Genomic DNA, 16,420 nt, shown 5'->3' on the forward strand with positions numbered 1-16,420 from the left:
GCAGTGTGAGCATTCATTGAAAACACAAGAAAATAAAAAAAAATCACTGTCATTTTGATTTAGGAGTTTTTGAGGTAAAGATCTCACATTAATTAATTGCCTGTTGAGCTAAGAAACTTGTTTTCAAAAAGTTTTGTTACAGTTCAAAAAATCAGCATGTCTGTTCATTTCGGCTCTCTCCTGCCAAACCTGGGGCCAGAGACTGCATCAGTTTCTCTGTCTTCTCATTGTGATGACCCAGGGTATAAAGGGACCTGTTGCATCAAACCTTAAACTTCCTATTACCTTTATTTGTCTTCATCTTGACAGATTTGGCATCCTTTTGCCTGGCCATGTGCAAAAAGTCTTTGATTTCCTCAATTTTGCAAGGCATGGTGGCAAGGCGTGGGGGCTGCAGGCATATGCCGGTACCACTTCCCGCTTCCCCTCGTCCTGCCAAAAATGCTCCTGAGTGAAGAATTTTGAAGCAATGTTTTCATATGCTTTGGAATCATTCAGTAATACCAATCTAGGATTCTGAATCAATTCCTGCACTTAGACTACTTATGATGCCCTTTACCATTCACTCTGTGGACCTGTTAGATCTGTTAATAAAATGTAGGTATTTTAAATATTGACATTGAGAAGCAACAAACATTTTTTGTCTGAGGAGCAGAAATGTTAAGGGAGTATTTTCTGCACAGAATGAGTGTAAAGTCTGAAGGACAGTAGGGCATCTCTGACTTGTTAGCTTCTATTGCACACCATTCAGATTGGACTGTTCCCCCTCTGGGAGTTGAGAGATTAATTTGGGCCTTTTCTCTTACACTCACTGTTTCCTTTTATTTGTTTACTTCCTTTCAATTGGGCTGCCTCATCTGCTTTTAGATTTTAAGTTCCCTAGAGGCAGGGTCTGTGTCTAGGTTGGTTTTATGGAGAACACTCAGCACATTGTGGGGATGTTATAAACATGCCATCTGTGCCAGTTTAAAATTCTGTTTTAGACCTGTCAGTACTGTTCTTTGTGTCTAGTGTGCTGTAGAAATCAGAACTAAAATAGAGATGCTTTGCCACGTAAGGCTGAGTAAAACATGGGATTTGTTTTTCACATCGTGTGTTGTTGTGTACCGTGGACCCAAAGCTGACCCTCCAGCAGGTTTTCAGAGGCAGTTAATGGCACAGGAGATTGCCCATCCTTCTCCCATGGAGCAGCTGGCGGCCTCGAACTCTGTGCCTTCAGGATTGCAGTTCAGCTTCTTGCCATGAGGCCACCATAGTATTTTTTTTTATCCAGTTAGAATATTAAGGGCAGTATACTAGATTGACTTTTTTTTACTAATTTATCTCTTAGTTTTACTTTGAAATTTAGATATTGATATCCTTATGTAGGTGTTTGGGTTATTTTTATTCATTGTTGCACATTTTCTTCCCCCATCCCATCCCACAGTACATCCCTTGTTCCAAATTGTTGTCATCTATTTAATGCCTAATCATATATTCCTTTTGGACAGTTCTTCCCTTCCTCTGTTTTACTGTAGCATTCATTATCTATCTAGTTTTCCCCCATTCTCTCCTCAACTCACTCACCCACTCCCCTCCCTCCACCCACTCCTGTCCTATTTTATAATAGCAATGTTTTGCAGTATTTGTCCTTCTGTGACTGAGGTATTTCACTCAGCATAATATCCTTAAGGCTACCCCATGTTCTGAAATGTTTTATGAGTTCATTGTTTTTCAGTGATACATAATACTCCGTTGTGTGAACGTACCATAGTTTTCTATCCATTCATAGGTTGTTGGTTTTTGTTGTTTGTTTTTTTATGGGCACTTGGGTTGCTTCCATCCCTTTGCTATTGTGAATGTAGCAATAAACTGAGTGTACATACATCTGCTTGAGTTGTGGCTCTGATTTCTTTAGGTTATATTTCTAGTAGTGGAATTGCTGGGTCAAATGGTATTTCTAGTTCCAACTTTTTGAGAAAGCTCCAAACCGCTTTCTGTAGTGGCTATACCATTTTACATTTCCACCACCAGCAGCCTCACCGGCATTTGTTGTTTGCTGCCCTCTTGTACTATGCTGTTGTTGCTGGGTTTATGTAGTTTCTTGAATTGAATGTTATTCACATTATAATAGGAAATTACTTTATTAACATTTGATGATATATATTATCTACATTTATAAAATGTGGTTGGTTTGAAGCTTATTTTATTTCAAAGGGAAGAACTAATATATTTCAATTTTAGTTTTTAAAAAGTCGTGGGAGCAGGAACAACAAAGAACACTTTGTGACAGCAAGTCCTGGGTACACAAGTGTATGAAATCTGCTCTGAGAATAGAGCAAGCTCTACTTTCTGGAAAATGGATTAAACATTTATGTTTTCTGGGGGGGAAAAGTTGTAGAAAAAGAAATCAAAAGGTATGCGTATAAATTATGTGTATGTTTACACACACAGTGTACTTACTCTAATGTAGTCTGATTCAGACACTCCTTAGTCTTTAAATTGACATCACTACTCAGTAATTTGGAAAGGTTCCTAACTGCTGGTACCAAGGGTGTGGATCCAAGCAAGATGAAGCTCTTGACAGTTTCAATCTCCTCTCCATCCATTATGACACTGCCTATCGGTCCAGTGGTAAGAATCTTTATTTTCCTGAGATGTAATCCATACCGAAGTCTGAATTCTTTGATCTTCTGCACCAAGTGCTTCAAGCCCTCCTCATTTTCAGCAAGCAAGGTTGTATCATCTGCATAACGCAGGTAATTGATGAATCTCCCTCCAATCCTGATGCCTCACTCCTCATAAGAGTCCAGATTTTCAGTAATTTGCTCAGCATACCGATTGAATAGCTATGGAGACAGAATACAATCTTGGCACAATCCCTTCCCAGTTCCAAGCCATGCAGTGCTCCCCTGCACGGTTCACACAACAGCCTCCTGGCAGAACTTAAACCTGGATCAGGAGGCTGTTGTGGATTTTTTATAGCCATCATTTATATTATGTGTATTCTCGATATCTTTGCTTATCTTTTAAAATAGTATCTATGAGGATATTAACCTCTTCATCCTCCTTGTATGGCTAGCTGTCCGGTTTTCTTTCACAAGTTGATTACTTTTGAACAGAAAAGGGTGAGACTACATGTAGAAAAGGGCTCTGCAAAGATGCCCGACTTCTGCCAGGAACCAGATCCGCATTATTATTCATTACAGTGAAATTCATCTTTTAAACTTTCTAATGCATACTTTTTGATAAAATATGTTGTACATCAAGAAAACAAAAATCCTCAACTCTGCAGCACCATCATGAAAGATGGAGAAAAGATTGATGTTGTCAACAACTTCAGTTTACATGAATCCACAATCAACATTTGTGGTAACAGCAGTCACGAAATCACATGATATGTTGCATTGGAACAATCAAAAATCTGTTCTCGCCTTTCTATGAAGATGGCGCCGAAAGCCAAGAAGGAAGCCCCTGCCCCTCCCAAAACTGAAGCCAAAGCAAAGGCATTAAAGGCCAAGAAGGCAGTCCTGAAGGGCGTCCACAGCCAAAAAAAAAAGGAGATCTGCACGTCACCCACCTTCCAGCAGCATAAGACACTGAGACTCCGAAGGCAGCCCAAATACCCCAGGAAGAGCAACCCCAGGAGAAACCAGCTTGACCACTATGCCATCATCAAATTTCCCCTGACCACTGAGTCAGCTATGAAGAAGATAGAAGATAACAACACAGTTGTGTTCATTGTGGATGTCAAGGCCAATAAGCACCAAATTAAACAAGCTGTAAAGAAGCTCTATGACACTGACGTGGCCAAGGTCAACACTTTGATTAGGCCTGATGGAGAGAAGAAGGCCTATGTTCGACTTGCTCCTGATTGTGATGCTTTGGATGTTGCCAACAAAATTGGGATCATCTAAACTGAGTCCAGTGGGCTAATTCTAAATATAAATTTTTCTCACAAAAAAAAAAAATACGTTCTTATGAGTAAATAAAGTAAATAAAGAGCGTGGATGTGCCAGTTCAAATCCATAGTATTTTCAATTGCTTCCTATGCATTTGAGAGTTGGACTGTGAAAAAGGATGATAAAGAATCAGGGCTTTTGAATTGTGGTCTTGGAAAAGATTCTGGCTGTCGATGGACTGCTAAAAGAACAAGAGTCATCAAGGCAGTGCAACCTTTAGGGTGCTCCTTAAAGACAGGGGTGGTGACACTTTGTCTCCCTTACTTTGGACTTGCTTTCAGGAAGGACCAGTCCCACAGGGATCACATGGGGAAAAGATAGTGTGCTGGAAAAGTCAGAGGCTCAGAGAAAGAAAGGGAAGCCCCTCCACGAGATGGATTGACATGGTGACAGTAACAGTGGGCTTGAGAATGTCAGAGATGGTAAGGAAGGTACAGGACATAGGGCAAGGTTTGGATCAGTTTTTTTGTAGGGTTGCTGTGAGTTGAAGTTGACTTGGCACCTAACAAGAAGAATCCACCAAATGCTTTATGGGCGAGAGATGGGCAATCTCCTCTTGTATGATTAAACAGCCTCTGAAAACTCACTAGAGGATCAGGTGTGAGTTGGTTGTGACTCAGTGGTACACAACAACTACACATACATTAAGTACACAGAAGTTTACAGCTTCTAATGAATTTTCCCACAGTGATCACATCTGTGAACATGTACCAATTTAAGAATTAGATCATGGACCTCTCTTCTCTTTCCTGCCTTTATTTCCATCCCTAAGAGCAATCACTGGCGGATCTCTATCACCAGGGTTAAGTATTTGCCTGGTTTTGTTTTTGTTTTTATGTTCATTAAATTTATTTTAAAAATCATAAAACGTTTCTTACAAAAGAGCATTATATTGTGCACACCTCTCTGAATAGAGAGCCAGGGACATGTGGACTCTTGTTACTGTTAGACTCCTCCCTGACCCACCCCTCCCCAGTGTTACAGTGACCACAAAAGCAAGGTGTTCACAGTAATGACATGGTGAGGAGGGTTTTCTTTAAAAAAACAAACAAGCAAAAACAACAAAAAACCACCACCACTGAACAAAAATAAAATTCACACACTCTGCTGCTGTTTCAGAATTTCAGTGTTAGTTTATGCGTGCCCTTCCCCCCACCCCCTGTTTGTAAAGAACTAAAACATTAAATCTGGTGAACAGCAAAGATTTCACTACACTTCACATGCAGAACACCTATGAAGCAAAGGAATGTTGGCTTTTTAAACAGAAGCAGATTACAGTGTATCCTTCCTTTCCCCCCTCCTTTTCTTTGCCTCTAGCTTCTTTTGCTTAACATAATAAATCTATTTTGTTGCATGGAATTGTAGTTCATGCATTCTTATTGCAAGAATATGCTATGAATTATTCTACTATTGGTGGATGTTTGGGTTGCATATGAAGTTGCTATGATGAGCATATATTTGTATTCCGTTAGATATATTCCTAGCAATAGAATTTTCTGGGTCATAGAATATTCCTTTGGTTACCTTTAGTGGTTACTGTCAGATTTCTCCTTCTACCAGCAACATAGGGGAATTCCAGTTGCCTTATGTTCTTGACAAGCTTTGCATTTTCTTTGTTTTCATTATAATCTCTCTTTTGGGTGGGTAGTGGCATACCATTGTGTCTTTAATTTGTGGATCCCTTTCTTATATGTAATCAACCATTTGAATGTCCTCCTGGTAAAGCACCTATTTGAGTCTTTTTTCTTGTTTATCCATAGGAACGTTCCCCTCTAAATATTTTAGATACGAATCTTTTCTCATATATTTCAGGTTTCTTCTCCAACTCAATAAATCGCTTTTCCACACTTTTAATCTGTCTTTTTTATGAATCATTTTAATTTTTGGTGGAAATGGACAGCCAAAGACATGTAATTTCTATATGTAGAAGTGACAATGATTATATTCTTCAGATTGTGCATAACGAGTTCTGGTGGTGTCCTCTGTCGCGGGTTGCGTTACTAACTAAAAGGCCATACATCTCTCTCTTTAAAATACTTTATTGTAAAGATTTACACAGTAAATTGTATGTCTGTTCAACAATTCATTCACAGCATGTTCTGTGACATTGGCGAGAAATCCCCAAATGTGTTACCACATCTCCACCCTCCAGTGTCCTATTTTCATCCATCCAGTGTCTCTGAACTGCACGGCCTTCTCATCTTTGCTTTTGTGTAAATGTTGACCACTCAGTCGCCTATAGTCCATTGTTTGAAAGAGCACATTCCTGGTGGGTGTTATTGGTTATTTGATAGGTCAATCTATTATTTGGCTGAAAGATAACCTCCAGAAGTGGCTTCAATTCCAGGTGAAAAGGGCATCCTAGGGTGACGGCCTTGGAGTTACTCTTGTGTCTCTTTCATTCCAGTAGGACTGGTCTTTTATGAATTTGGGTTTTGTTCGACATTTTCCTCCCATTCTGACCAGGGCTTTGTATTGTGTCTCACCAGAATGGTTGGTAAAGGTAGCTGGGCATGCCCTAGTTTTGGTCTCAGGCAGAAAGAGGCTGTGGTTCACATGGGCCGATGGCCTTATGGGTGGATTTGTTCTTGAATCTTGAGTGTCCTTCACGCTCCTTTTCTCCAGAAAGAAGCCAGGAGTTGTATCTCATATGACTTCAGACAAGTTTTTAAGACCCCAGGTGGTATTTACCAAACTAGGATGTTGGACCCATTTTTCTTCTGCAGAGCTGCTGGAGGATTTGAACCCCCGGAGCCGTGCAGTTTTTTGGTTAGAAGCTCAACATGCTACAGACCCCAGCTCCATATCTTTATGAAGTAAGTTATGCCCGTTGATATATTGTTGTTGTTGTGTACCGACAAGTCAGAACTGACCCTTATGGCGCCCATATCGGGTTTTCGGAGGCAGTTACACACGTGGGAGGAGATAGCCCATCCTTCTCCCTTGGAGCAGCTGGTGGCCTCAAACCACATGCATTTGGGATTGCAGTGCAGCTTCTTGCCACTAGGCCACCAGAGCTCTGATTGATATAGTTGGTCCATGACACTATAATCGTGAGCCTTTAAACCTGGCAGATCAATCCTTTGAAATGTTTTATTGTGTCTAAGAAATATCTGTGGCTATTCTGTCCCTCATATGCTTTATTGTATGCATGAATGTATTTTTTGTCTTAGTTTTGAGTTTCTTTTTTTAAATTTTTTTAAATATTGGTTTGTTTACAAAGATTGTATACATTATGTTTCACACTATTACTCATTCACATTTTTTTATATATGTGAATTTAACAATGGGCTCAGGTCTCATAAATAATGAGGATGGCACAGTATATGGCAAGATTCATAGGGTCGCTTTGAGTCATAGTTGACTCAGTAGCATCTAAAAACAATAACAATAGATATAAATGTGTATAGATAGATATACACACATGGCATATATAAACACATACCTATGCCCACAAATATATATGCACATCCATTCACCTTCCCACACCCATATAGCATATTTATGTCTCTATGTGAAACCTATACTTGGACCAAGAGGCAGTCGTTAGAACAGAACAGGGCAACACTGCATAGTTCAAAATTGGGAAGGGTGTATGCCAGGGATGTGTCCTATCTCTTGCCATATACTGTGACAGCCTCATTATTTATGACAAACCTGAGATGTGTCCTTTTCAACCTGTATGCAGAGCAGATTATCTGAGAGGCTGGGCTCTATGAAGAGAAGCGTGGCGTTATCTGCGTTATGCAGATGGCACAACCCTGCTCGCTGAAACTGAGGAGGACCTCATGCACTTGGTGCAGAGGGTCAAGGACTGCAGCCTTCAGTATGGACTGAAGCTCAATGTCAAGAAGACAAAGATTCTCACCACTGGACCAATCGGTAGCATCAGGATGGATGGCGAAGAGATTGAGATTGTTCACAGCTTCAGTTTGCTCAGCTCCATGGTCAACACTCTTGGCACCAGCAGCCAGGAAATCAAAAAGCGTATCATGATAGGAAAGTCTGCTGTTAGGGACCTCTCTAAAGTACTCAAGAGCAACGGTGTCTCTCTGGAGACTAAGGTGTGCCTAATACAGGCCATGGTATTTGCAATCGCTTGTTATGCATCAGAGAGTTGGACAATGACTAGGGAGGATAGAAGGAGAATTGATGCCTTTGAGCTGTGGTGTTGGAGAAGAGTATTGAATGTACCATGGACTGCCAAGAAAACAAACAGATTCAGCCTGGAGAGTGTTAAACCAGGCTGCTCCTTGGAGGCAAGGATTCTGGGGCTTCGTCTGACATACTTTGGGCATGTTGTAAGGAGGGACAGATCCTTGGAGAGGGATACCATGTTTGGGAGGGTGGAGGGTCGGCGCAAGAGGGGAAGACCCTCTATGAGATGGATTGATTCAGTGACTCGGGTAACCGGGATGGGTGTGTCAGAGGCAGTGCGATTGGCACAGGATAGAGGAGGGTTTAGGACTGTTGTACATAGGGTCGCTATGAGTCGTAAACGACTCGACAGCACATAACAACAACAACATATAGATATTCAATTGACCTAGCACCAAAATCTTCCTTCTCCCTTCTTATTGAATGTCATTGAGTCAGAACTGACTTATAGCTGACCCTCCAGTGGGTTTTCAGGGTCAGTAAATCACACAGGAAGAGATTGCCTATCCTTCTCTTGTGGCGTGGCTGGTGGTGGATTTGAACTTCGTGCCTTTGGGATTATACTAGGCCTTCCCCTTAGGGCACCAGAGCTCCCTTACTAGAATGCTAATATTTTCACTGTTGAATTTTTTTATCCCAAGTGTGCTGTTGCTTTAATTCAATTTTCAGTACCATAGTACAATAAGTTAAAATAAGTATTCATGGTCCTGTTCATATGTAAAACACCATCACTTCTGCTTCTGTATTGTTGTTGTTGTTGTTGTGTACTCTAGAGTCAGAACCGACTCAGAGTTGACCCTACAGCGAGTTTTTAGGGGCAGTTAACCTCAGGGGAGGAGATTACCCATCTGTCTTTAGTGGAGCAGCTGGTGGTCTTGAACCTTGTGCCTTTGAGTATTGCAGCACCACTTCTTGCCACTAGGCCACCAGAGCTCCCAGTATTAAAAAGTGTTTATGTAATCCAATAACAACATCACAAATTAGATTTAAAGGGTATGTTGTTTGTTTCTTTTATGGACAACTTTTCATAATGAAGCTGCCTTGGCACAGCCCGAGAGAGTACCACTTGCATTTTAGTCTGAATGGCACTCTTTGGAGTGACCTCCATGGCAAAATGAAGCAGCCCTGAATACCACTTATAATAACTGGCAAATAAAAAAGGCATTAACTTTTTTTTATGCCTCCAGCAATCTGCTTTTTAACAAATAAGTGTTATTGACGCACAGTGCTGAAGCATGTCACAAGTTTAAAGGGATAGGGTGAAAATTGAACTCTGAGGCAAGCCATGTGACTTTCAGGATTTCACAAACATCATAAGCTTTTTAATGTTTCATATGTCAGTGCGCAGGTTTTAGTCAGAAGGTAGTTTTTGTCCGTCATATTTTATGGCACTTCTCTACTAGATCACTCTTCTGTCTTAAGCGTTCTTTCTACAAAAACATATTTCTCTAAAAACAACCAGCCAACAAATAAAGCTGCCCAGAATCAAGAATTTACCTAGAACTTCTGCAGTGTTCTAAACCTTAATAAACACATCCAGACAATGCCTCTTGAGACTCCCAGCTACTCCTACATTTATTTTCTACTGCACCTATGTTTTAAACTTCTAAGAATCCAGACTCTTTCCTATACCCTTTAAACTGTATTTTATGATTATTTTTTTCAAGTTGTTCTTGAATTCCAGTCTCCAGTTTAATCATCCTCACACATGCCTGACCAATGACTTGTAAGAATTTTTATTAGCTTCCTAGTTTTAATAGCATTATATTAAATCTTTAAAACTTTGAGAGGGGGTGAGTTTTAAAGGTGACTCGTGATGCCTGTTAGAAAGAATGTGGAAGTACTTAATAAACTTCTGCTATAATTAGTCCTATCTTTCTCCTGTGGGGCAGCAGACATACTTGAACAGCTGCCAATGGTAATGAAGGATGAAGTTCAAGCTGCAGTTAAGGCACTGGCAAAACATGGGGTCCCAGGAATTGACAGAATACCAATTGATGTGCTTCAGCTAACAAATGCAGCCCTGGATGTGTTTCGTCAATTTGTGCCAGAAAATTTGGAGGGCAGATTCCTGGCCAACAGACTGGAAGAGATATATTATTTTCCCTATTCCCAAGAAAGGTGATCCAACAGAATGCAAAAATTATTTAACAGGATCATTAATATCACATGAAAGCCAAATATTGCCAAAGATCTTCCAAAAAAGGGCTAGAACAGTATATTGAGAGAGAACTGCCACAAGTTCAAGCTGGTCTTAGGAGAGGCAGCACTAAGGATATCATTGTTAATGTCAAATGGATCCTCACTGAAAGCAGAGAATACCAGAAGAATGTCTGTGTGTGTTTTATTGACTATGCTATTTGAAATAACAAATTATGGCTAACCTTAAGAAAAATGGGAATCCCAGAGCACTTAATTATGACCATGAGAAAGATATACTTTGATCAAGAAGCTGTTGCCCACACATAGTAAGCAAACACTGTATGGTTTGAAATCAAGAAGGGTATGCATTGGAGTTGTATCCTTTCTCCATACCTATTCAGTCTGTATGCTGAGCAAATAATTTGTAAAGCTGGACTCTGTAAAGAAGAAAGTGTCATCAAGATCTGAGGAAGACTTATCAACAACCTATGTTATGCAGATAACACAAAATTGCTTGCTGAAAGTGAGGGAGATATGAAATGCTTGTTTCACAATATCAAGAACTTTGGTATGGATTACATCTCGATATCAAGAAAACAAAGATTCTCACCACAAGACAGACTCAACAATATGATAGATGGAGAAACTATTAATGGTGTCAATGATTTAATCTTGCTTGGATCAACAATCAATAGCCTTGGCGCCAGTAGTCAGGAAATCAGGAGACATATTGCATTGGGCAGGTCTGTTGTCTGGGACCACTTCAAAATGCTGAAGAGCAATGATATCAGTTTGAAGACTAGGGTACACCTGATTCAGGCCATGGTCTTCTCAATCACCTGTTACATATCAGAGAGCTGGACAATTTCTAAGGATGACAGAAGAATTGATGCCTTTTGAGTTGAAGTACTTTACTGAATATCTCATGGACTTCCAAAAAACCTAAGCAGATATGTATTAGAACAAGTGCAGCTGGAGTGCCTCTGGGAGGCAAAGATGACAAAGATTTGTCTTTCATACTTTGAAATACCAGGAAATTAAAAGGCGCATTGCCATGGGAAAGTCTGCTGTTAGGGACCTCTCCAAGGTACTGAAGAGCAATGGTGTCTCTCTGGAGACTAAGGTGCGTCTGATACAGGCCATGGTCTTCACAATCACTTGTAATGCATCAGAGAGTTGGACAATGACCAAGGAGGATAGAAGGAGAATTGATGCCTTTGAGCTGTGGTGCTGGAGAAGAGTATTGAAAATACCATGGACTGCTAGGAAAACAAACAGATTTGACCTGGAAAGGGTTAAACCGGGTGGCTCCTTGGAGGCAAGGATTCTGAGGCTCCGTCTAACATACTCTGGACATGTTGTGAGGAGAGACAGGTCCTTGGAGAAGGACATCATGCTTGGGAGGGTGGAGGGACGGCGCAAGAGAGGAAGGCCCTCTATGAGGTGGATTGATTCAGTGACTTGGAACAGTTTGGATAGGAGTGTCAGAGACAGTGTGATTGGCACAGGGCAGAGCGGAGTTTAGGACTGTTGTACGTAGGGTCGCTATGAGTTGCAAGCGACTTGACGGCACATAACAACAACAACAAACTTTGGACATGTAGCTAGAGGAGACTGACTGTTCCTTGTAAAGGGACATATGCTTGGGAAGATGGAAGGTTAACGAAGTAGAGGAAGACCTCCAATGAGCTGGATCGACACACTGACTTCCACAGTGGGCTCCAGTTTGTCAGAAATGAGGAGGATGGCACAGGGGAGGGCAGGGTTCAGGTCCGGTCTTCGTAGGATAGCTATGAGTTAAACTTGACTCACTGGTACCTAAAAACATAATTAGTCCAGCTGCTTGAACTGAGCACGGGACAGATTTTAAACAAACAACCGAAAAACACACCACCACCTCTGTCCAGGTCACAGACAGCAGCCCTGCCCGTGAACCACAGAGTGCTGCCTACTTTGTGACTGCGTCAGCTCAGCATAAACCCATTAACTTCTTTTAAAGTAACCCAAAGCTGTGTCCTGAAAGTAGGTCAGCAGCATTGTAAACAAACAATAAGGACCAGTTATTTAGGGGTTTGAGGTCTTCTAAGCCAGAAAAACGAAAACAAACACTTTTATTAGGAATTTTGTGTGGTTTCATACACTGCCAGAATAGAAATCTCGAAATTGAAAATAATTGTGGCAATGCCACAACTGTGCTTTTACTGTCTTAATGATGAATATGATTTTGAGATCCATTGGTAGGTGTCAAAATATTATTCTTAAGAAACTGTGCCATTGGTTTTTTGCTTTACAATATGGTGACTTTATTTGGTAATCACCTGTTAGTTTTCCACCCACGTTCCCTGTCTGCAGCCTTTTGAAAGTGGTGACAGGTATCTAGGTAACCAGAGTATAAAGCTAGTTTGGGGAATCTTCTTCCTCCTCGTGTTTTTAGATCAATAAACTATTGCCCACACAGAATAAGCAAATGAATATGACATAGGACATGAATATGACGTAGGACATTCCTTAATCCTTTGACCCATACAGCATTGCTGAGCGTGGTGTCAGTGTGCACATCTGGCGTTCCATCTTCACAATTAATTTCCAGTTCTCCTTGAGCACCAGAAGAGCATGCTTCCTTAGGCCCAGTCCCTGGATGCGCTTGTCAATACGTTGGCCACCACTTCTTGATAGCAGCATAGCCCATCTTTCTAGCTTTCTTTACAGGAACTCTTGGAACAAGGTTGGAAAAGAGTGCCCCAGTGTTTTCAAGGTCCAGACTGTTTCTTCTTTTTTTAAAAAATTTATTATTAATTTCAATGAAAATTTACAGAGACTTTGGATTTCCATTGAAAAGTGAAAGAAAAAATTCTTTTATTGCTTTACAATCCCTCCCCCCAGGTCCACTCCACTATGCAGCTTCGCTCTGGACTCCTGTCATGACAAAAATACCTAATCCTTTTTAAAGAGTTTTCTCCCTCATCTATTTCAGCGCAGTGTACATTATTGAACCCATCTTTCTCATTCTCCCCCCAACCCCGAGGTCAGCCCTGTTTCACAACAGTGGCACCATGCAGTATTTGTCCTTTTGTGACTGAGATACTTCACTCAGCGTAATGTCCTCCAGGGTCACCCATTTTGAGTAATATTGTATGAGTTCCTTGTTTTTCAATGCAGCATAGTATTCCATTGTGTGAATATACCACAGCTTCTCTATCCATTTGTTTGTTGATGAGCACTTAGGTTGTTTCCAACTCCTTGCTATTGTGAACAAAGCCGCAATAAACATGGGTGTGCATATATCTGCTTGGATGTCAGTTATGGTCTCTTTGGGGTATATTCCCAATAGTGGAATTGCTGGGTCATATGGTATCTCTATTTGCAACTTTTTGAGAAAGTGCCATACCGCCTTCTACAGTGGTTGCACCATTTTACACTTCCACCAACAGTGAATAAGGGTCCCAGGCTCTCTACAACCTCTCCTGCATTTGTTGCTTGCTGTTCTGTTAAATTTTGCTCTTCTGACTGGAGAGAGATGATATCTCTCATGGTTGTTTATAGACTATTTTTTTTACTGAGATTTTTTTTTATTGTATATAACCTTCTGTATCTGCATAAAGAAGTAATTGATTTTTTTATTCCATTACCAAATATAAGCATATGCTTTTCTATAAAATTAGGATTTCAGAAGATTCTTATGATTCTGCAGATCACGTTGTTGTTTGCCTTCAAGTCAACTGAGCCATAGCTCACCCTCCAGCGGGTTTTCAGAGGCAGTTAATTGCACAGGAAGGGATTGCCCATCTTTCTCCCACAGAGCAGCTGGTGGATTTGAACCACGGGCCTTCGAGATTGCAATGCAGCTTCTTATTACTAGGCCATTAGAGCGCCCTCTGATCACATTATTCTTTCAATTATATTGTTTGTGTCTAATAATACAAAACCCTTCTGTGAAAGGCACTGTGCTTAGTGTTGTGGAGAAACATATGAATGAGATGCGTAAAGGCTCTGCTATCAAAAACCCTTTTCTACTAGAAGAGGCAAGAGATTAGCATTTATATTGTGTAGCCATTACCTACATACCACTGGAGATGTGCATTGTTGGGCAGGTTTCATTGGAGCTTCTAGGCGAAGAGTAACTCGAAAGAAAGGCCTGGTGATCTACTTCTAAAAGTCAGCCAGCAAAAACCCTGTGGGTCATCATGGTGCTACCCGAGCAGTCATGGGGATGGTGCAAGGCTAGGCAGTGTTTCGTTTCTTTGAGGTCATGATGAGTCAGAGGTAACAACGACATGCAAGGTGTTTGCTTGATGTGGGTTTTTATTTAATTCTCAAAACAGTTCATCAAGGTAGCCAGTGATGCCTCTCTTAAGTGGGAACCTCAGATCTAAGAGAGAGTAAGTTTGTTGTCCAAGCTCACTTAGTGGTTAAGTGTCAGCTTGTGGTTGTTAAATGTCATGGAGTCAATTAGGACTCATAGCAGCCCTGTGAACAGCATGTCTGAACCCTGCCCTGCCCTGTGCACCGTCCTCATGATTGATCTGTTACACTCAGGCTTGTTGTGGTAGCCCACCCTCTACCTTTCCCAGCAAGTGTCAGAAGCAAAGAGTAAATAGCAAGGCCAATTTTGACCCACATATAAATCTAAGACTCTTTTGTTGTTTTAAAATGAAACTTGGAGAAGGATACCCTTTTTTTTTTTTAAACTATAGAAAGGTATATTAGAAGAAAGAAAACTATGAAGGTGAGAACGTGGTCTTTGGGTTGGCGGCATAAATCCTTAATAACTAAGCCACCAGAATGAGGGTACTAGTAAACATTTATATTTGAACTCTTTTAGTGTTGTTGTCGTTCATAGAATCTACCAGCTGCTGGGAGAAGAAGGATGGGCAGTCTCTTCCCACTGAGATTTATAGCCTCAGAAACCTGAATGAAGGCTCTCGTATGAGTCAGAACAAACTTGTTGACAGTGACATTTTGTTTTTTTGAGTGGTAAGCAATGTTAACAAGAGTTAGACTATATTGTACTCAACATCTAGATGAAGGTCAAGAGAAAGAGGATTAAAAGAAGACTGAGATGGTATTTTTTTCAATTGAAATCTTATATCCAGTCAGCATTCTTCTGCATCAGTATATACAGTTGACCCCTCTGTTCAATCTGCTGATTCAACCAACTGTGGATCAAAATTCTTTCTGGTGGAAATTAGAACTGAAAGCAATTAAGTGGTCAAAGCAATCTTTCAGAGCCTTGGAGTGTAAATTGCTATTTACATAGCATTTACATTGTATTAGTTCTTTTAATGAATCTAGAGATGAATATTTTACACTGGTTTACTTAAAAACTTTGTATACATTGTTTTTCACACTGGCTCGGTCTCCTCTCCTTTACCCAATCCTCCATCCTCACCCCTCTGCTGCCCACTCCCCACCACGGATCCCCGTACTCGTTCTACAATAATGGTCTTATACAGTATTTATCTTTATGAGACTGAGTGAGTTCACTCAGCATAATGCTCTCCAGTCCCTCCAAAATTAGGTAGTAATTTACAAAATCATTGCTCCTGAGTCCAGAACGAAGGCTGCATAGTGGAGTGGACCTGGGGGGAGGGATTGTAAAACAATAAAAGAATTTTTCTTTTACTTTTCGAAGAGAAGAGTGTACTGGGGGGGGATGGGCAGGGAGAAAAGTGCATCAATGAATGAATGGAAAACCAAAGTCTGTGTAAATTTTCATTAAAATGAATAATAATAAAAAAGAAAAAAATCATTGTTCCTGTGTGCCACATCTAGAGATGATTTTAGATGTATGGAGAGGACCTAAGTCGGTTATATAGCAAGGGCTACATCATTTTATATAAGGGACTTCAGCGTCCTTCAGCATCCATGGGTTTTCTTGTCTACATGGGCTGTGGAAGGACCAGACTTCTGGATAACTGCAGATTTCTTTTACTGTAACTAGAGGCTGCACAGTAGTTTATAATATGGCGATATCACCTTACTAAACCATTCCCTTATTGTTGAAGCTTTGGGTTATACTCAGTTCTCATAATCATTCAGAATGTTGCACTGAAGATAATTACATCTTTGATTTCTAGGACAATTTGTGTGTGTGTGTGTGTGTGTGTGTGTGTGTGTGTGTGTGAAACTTTTTGATTAGACACTATGTACATTTCCCACTTTAATAGTTATTCTCAACG

General features: G+C 40.6%; 1 protein-coding gene and 1 pseudogene across 1 annotated transcript in view; one reads left to right on the forward strand and one right to left on the reverse strand.

Moving 5' to 3' along the window:
* UBE2D1 (ubiquitin-conjugating enzyme E2D 1) overlaps nucleotides 1-16,420 on the forward strand; it is a 56,388-nt gene that overhangs the window by 18,115 nt on the left and 21,853 nt on the right. The window lies entirely within an intron of this gene.
* On the reverse strand, nucleotides 152-373 carry LOC102848322 (annotated as a pseudogene).

The sequence above is a fragment of the Elephantulus edwardii genome, unplaced genomic scaffold (genome assembly GCF_000299155.1).
Source record: "Elephantulus edwardii isolate Elephantulus edwardi_28Jun2011 unplaced genomic scaffold, EleEdw1.0 scaffold00170, whole genome shotgun sequence".
Classification (NCBI taxonomy): domain Eukaryota; kingdom Metazoa; phylum Chordata; class Mammalia; order Macroscelidea; family Macroscelididae; genus Elephantulus; species Elephantulus edwardii.